Below are 6,326 nucleotides of genomic sequence, written 5' to 3'. Positions count from 1 at the left end.
CTAGAATACAGATGGATTTATATTTCCCTAGACTGATTTCTTTAAAACACAAAAACAAAGGGCTGACATGGTTGGCATGCATGATCTTTTTTTCCTCCTTTTTTTCTCTTTATTTTTCCTTTATTAATAGGCATTATGAATAAAAAGGATGATGAGAAAAGTTTGAGAGGACACCTCACACAGGAGATTGGTATCTGTGGGGGGGCTCTGCCATAAGCATCTTTGAGCTTTATTTAATCCTAGAATTATAGGTATGCGGTGGTCACCCCACATCTTTAAGAGCAGGGTACCCTGCCCGAAGCCTTCCACTAATTGCAACTTTATCTTCATATTCAGCCCACATGTTCCTTTATTAAATTCCTTCTGAAAATTTGGAATTTTTTTGATACTCCCCACAAATGTCTTTCTCCTCTGGTTCTTCATTCTATCAGGGGTTACTGTCTCATCCATTCTCTTGTTCACTGGGTGGTCAGGAAAGAAATGTGGTTTATATTAATATCTTCAGTTTTCTTCATAAATCAATATTCAGAGTCCCTTAATTATCTGCACTACTTTTCTTTTAACCCTCCGCTATTTACTACATTTGTCAAATACTTCTCCAAACAAATATTTTATGACCATTGTAGGTGTCCAATAAAATGGCCACTGGTGTTTATAGGTATGGTAAAGAAATCCTTCAGCAGTGAAGTTGACAGTGTGGGGACAGGAATAAGAGAAAGTTTCTCATCAGAGCAAGAAACTAAGACTGCTGGCCCCCAAATGAGCAAGGGCTGGGCACTCCACTCGGTTGCCCTAAATGGTTGATGAAATAACAGGGGTACAAATTCCAGCAAATAATTTAAGTGAAGATACTTTTCTTGACTGAAAGGATTTTTAAAAGAAGCAAAATTATGGGGAAGAAGCAAGGCAAGGTTGTAACCATAGGCTGTGAGGAAGTTCTGCCAAATACAATAAAATTTGAACCAAAGCTAAGGAAGATAAAAGAATCTGAGAAAATCCCCCTCCCCTGATTCCCAAGAGAACAATGCAATGTTGTAAGAAGCAAGAGGGAAGCTTTCTGGAAAGCCATTCTACTACTTTCTTTTGAAAGGAGAAGGCCTGGAGCTTGAGTGGGTCTATAGTGGTATGAAGAAGAAGAAGGAAAAAAAAAAGTAAAGTTTTTTACTTTACTTTTTTTTTTTTTACTTTTAAAAAGCTGTCATTTCTCACCTTGTTCAGAGAATTTATTTTATTGATTCCATTTTATTTTTTAGATAGAGAGAGAGAACACATGCCCCTAAGCGGGAGGGGCAAAGGGAGATGAGGAGAGAATCTTAAGCAGGCTCCACTCTAAACACAGAGCCCAACACAGGGCTCAACCTCATGGCCCTGAGATCACAACCAGAGTCGAAATCAAGGGTCAGAAACTCAACCAGCTGAGCCACCCAAGAGCCCCTCAGGCTTAGTTACAATAACATATAGTGAAATGTACAGATCTCATCTTTTATGAGTTTTTAAATCAATATAAAGAAAATTTTAGCATTTTCATACCTGATAAATGTTCTTCAATATAACACCATAGGTTAGCTTTTCCTACTCTTAGGTGTCATAGATATGTGATCATTGTGTGTCTGATTTCTTTGGCTCAAAATAATACCTTTGAGATTTAGCCCTCTTGTTCTTTGTACTCCCAGTAACAATGTACAGAAATTCCAATTATTCCATGTTTTATCAATATTTCTATAATCAGTCATTATAGTCACTTTAGTGGTTATGAAATGCATACTCTAATGTAATATACAGTTCCTTGACAACAAGTAATGTTAACTGTTCCCATATTTTCCTTTTTTAATAGCCTTTAAATTTTTTTAACTTTTTTTAAACTTTGTTTTTTCAATTTTTTAATTGGGATGTTCATATTTTTACTATCTATTGTAGGATATCTTTGTATAGGTTGGATTAGAGTCCTTTCGTCAGACATACGTAAAGCAAATATTTTCCCAGACTATGCCCCATCTATTTATTTTCTTAATGTTACCTTTTGATGAGTAGAAATTTAAAATTATGATAAAGTTAAATTTATCATTTTATTCCTTTTTGGCTAGTGTTTTCTGTGTTTTGTCCAAGAAATTTTTGCCTACATCAAATCAACTAAAATATTTTCTTAATTTTTTTTTCTAGAAATTTTCTATTTCTGACTGTTACATTTAAAGCTATGATACATGCCACAGGTGCCCAGGTGGCCCAGCTTGTTAAGCGTCAGCTTTTGGCCGGGTCATAATCCCAGGGTCCTGGGACTGAGCACTACATTGGGCTCTGTGCTCAGCGGGGAGCCTCCTTCTCCCCAGCCCCTCATATTTGGGCTCACTCTCTGAAATAAGTAAATAAAATCTGAAAAAAAAAAAAGCTATGTTACATCCCAAATTATTTTTTGTCTATAGGATGATAAAGGATTAATACCCTCTGTACATAATGCATTATCATTTTTATATATTGGTCACTTGTGTTTTCTAAAATTTTGTTAGGTCATATTTAACCTGTGTTTATGAATACTATACTATATGGTCTATAATTGCTCTTTTTGGAATAGGTTTTGATGTAAGGTTAATGATACCCTAAAATAATTAATTTTGAAGCTCCCATCATTCTCTATTTTCCAAGAGTTTGGATACAATTGGTATTAATTTCTTCCATTAAAAATCTGATACAATTCATCATTGAATCTATGTAAGCCTGCAGAGATATGGAGCTATTTAGATTCTCTGTTTCTTTGTGTGAACATTTCATGTATTTTCTTTATCAGGGAATTTGTCAAATTCATCACATTGTTTAGTTATGGCATAATCAAGTTTATGATATCTCATTATCCTTTAATGACTATAGGACCTGTAATAGTATCTCCTCATTCCTTCTTGATCTTGATAATTTGTATTTCTCTTTTATTCTTTATCTGTGTAGCTAAAGGTTTATTATTTTTATTTTTTAGAGGTCAACTTTCACTTTATTTTCTATGTTGTTTGATTTTGGTTTCATTGTTTTCTGTGCTTATTTTCTTCTATCATTTCCTTCTTTCTGCTTTTGGGTTAATTTGCTCTTTTTAGATTCCTTGAAATAGAAAATTAGATAATTAATTTTATAACTTCTTTTGTAAGTATTTAAAACTATAACATTCTCTTCTAATGAATTGCTTAGCTTCCTCTCACAGATTTGATGCTGTATTTTAATTATCATTCAGTTTGAAATATTTTCTAATGTGTATTATAATTTCTTTTTGGACTCTTCAGTTATTTAAAAGTGTGTTGTTTAATATGCAAATATTTTGGATCTTTAAAGTAATTTTATGATATAAATTTCTAATTTAATACCATTGTGATTAGATAATATGAGACTTGTTTCATGATCCAGCATGTGGAAGATGTTTGGTGTGGGGAGACAAATATATTCTATGACTAGGGCTCTTCTCAGCCTTCTAATTTGTCATACCAGCCTACATATACCTGTTAAGTTTTCCAAACTTCTAGTGAGAGTCTTCTTACTCACTCTCTTCTATGGAGCATTTTTCTCCTACTACTGTTCTGCCAGACACGAGAGCAGTCATCTCTTTTTCTATAGAGATTGTTGTTTTCTGAAGTTTAGTTCACTTAATTTTCTCTTTGGTTGTTCCAGGAAAAAACAACAATAAAAACCCTATGACTTGTAGCTCATTTAGCTTATTTAGTTATCAGGTTAAATGTATAGTCTCTTATAACCTCGTACATACTAAGGAATTGGACTCCCACTCCATGTGTTTTCTTGGTGGGGGGTGGGATTTAGGAATTTTTTTTTTTTTTAATGTTTCATTATAGTAAAGTATACATGACATAAAATTTATCTTTTTAACCACTTTGAAGAATGCAGTTCAGGGGCATTAAGTACATGCACATTGTTGGTAAACATCCCATTTATCTCTAGAACATCTTTATCTTCCCAAACTAAAACTCTGTACCCCTTACACAACAATTTTCCATTTCCCCTTCCCCTGGACCCTGGAAAACATCATTCTATTTTCTATGTCCATGAATTTGACTACCCTAGTTTCCTCCTATGAATGGAATCATATAGCATCTGTCCTTTTGTGACTCACTTAGCACAATTTCCTCAAGGTTTTTCCATGTAGCAGCATTTGTCAGAATTTCCTTCCTTTTTATTTTTAAAGCTAAAAAATATTCCATTGCATGTCTATGCTACATTTCATTTACTCATTAATCTGTCTAGGGATGATTCTGCCTCTTTGATGTTTTGACTATGCTACTATCATCTTGGGGGTACAAATATCTGTCCATGTCCATGAGTTCAGCTCTTTGGGGGGATATGCCTAGAAGTAGAATTACTGGATCATAGGGTGATTCCATTTTGAATTTTTTGGGAAACTACCCCACTGCTTTCCATAGAGACTGCACATCAAGGTCTTCTTAAAAGCAGTATAGAGCTTAATTTTCATTGGACGACTTAACATTTGGAATAGGAAGAGTAGACATTTAGACAGAGAGAGATCCCAAAGCACTTGTGACCATTTCTGTAGACCAGCAGCCTCAGAAACAAAAGACAGGTATGTGACCGTATTTTCTAAATAATGCATTGCTAGTTGGGTTGCCATTAATCTTCAGGCACAAAACTCATATAATTTTAAAGTAGATGATCAGTATGAGAACACAGGGACATCCTCTCAAAGGGAAAGGATATTCCCTCAACTTGGCAGCAATGGTATCTCACGACTTGGGCACATGAAAGGTAGAAGAAAATAATGTTTACTGACAAAGTTCCTCATCTTCTATGACCTCTTCTCACCTCCAGGCTACTGGAATTCTGACCAATCATCTACACTTACACCAGCCCTCCCTCTCTCTTCTCCATGCAGGATATTCAAACGGAGCCCACACAAACAAGGAGGAAACCCAAAGTAAATTCATCGACACTATTTTGTGATAAATAACAAGACTAAGAACAAGATAGATTAGAATCCACTCCAAAATGGCTAAGCCAAAACAAAAAGAAAACACAATGTTGCAATAGTGCAAAATCTGCCAACAAAATACAAGGAAGTGAACATAAACAGGAAAAAAAAAAAAAAAGATGAAGAGTATGCTTCCAAAGAAGGTTTATTTCAGAAACTGTAAGAATGGTTAAGAAGGGTAAATGTTTTACTTTTCAATGTAATGAAAGTGGATGGGCTTTATGAAATAAGGAAAGAGAAATGAGAGAATGAAGCAGTCAATGGAGAGAAACAGAGAACCCATAGTGCTGAGACAAAGCCACAGCGAAACCTGAAGAAAGAGTGAAAAGCATAAATTAGGACAAAATTAAAAATGAAGTCTTGCGGGGGCACCTGGGTGGCACAGTTGGTTAAGCGTGGACTCTTGATTTGAGCTCAGGTAGTGATCTAAGGGTTGTGGAATCAAACCCAGGGTCCGGCTTCATGCTCAGCACAGAGTCAGCTTGAGTCTTTCTCTCCCTCTACGTTCCCCCCTCTCCCAGCTCTCTCTTTTTCTCTCAAATAAATCTCTCTCTCTCTCTCTCTCTCTCTTTAAAATTGTATAGAGGATCCTAAGTAGAATGCAGAGGATCATCAAAAAAACCCACAAAAGCAATTAGCAGAAAATTTTCTTAACATGTGACAATTACACACACACAAACACACACACACACGAATAAAACCAAGATATATCTTGGTGAACTTATTTAATTTTAAGAATGCATTAAGAGAGCAGCATCCTTGGTCTCAGCCCACTCGGTGCCAGTAGCGCCTCCTACTGGCAAAAACGTGAGAGCCAAGAACATCTCCCACCAGCAAAATTAGCCCGGGTTGAGATCCACTTCCGGAAGTAAACATATAATCAAAAAATACATTTACAGCATTAGGTACCAAGGTTCTGGGAAGCAAGGTTGACAGAGTTTTGAAGGATAGCAATATGCTTCAAGAATTCTCTACTCAGTTGGGTGCCTGGGTGGCTCTGTCTGTTAAGCAGCTAACTCTTGATTTCTGCTCAGGTCATGATCTCATGGTGGTGAGATCCAGCCCCACCTCAGGCTCCATGCTCAGCATGAAGTCTGCTTCAGATTCTCTCTCCTCTCCCTCCCGTTCTCTTGCTCTCTCTCTGGAATAAACAAATAAAATAAAATAAGAATTCTCCATTCAGTCAAGTTGTTAATTGACTCATTCAGGAGAGCTCTTATAAATCAGTATAAAAACATACCTCTGCCTGCAATAAAGTAAACAAGGAAAAGAAAATTCACAAAAGAAAAACTCTGAATTGGGGAGTTAAAAAATAAATCCATTCCGATGATCTCAGTACCGTATTAGTGTTGTA

This window comes from Mustela erminea, chromosome 18 (assembly GCF_009829155.1).
Source record: "Mustela erminea isolate mMusErm1 chromosome 18, mMusErm1.Pri, whole genome shotgun sequence".
In the NCBI taxonomy this organism is placed as follows: domain Eukaryota; kingdom Metazoa; phylum Chordata; class Mammalia; order Carnivora; family Mustelidae; genus Mustela; species Mustela erminea.
The sequence above is the reverse complement of the archived record's forward strand: the minus strand, read 5'-3'. Positions refer to the sequence as shown.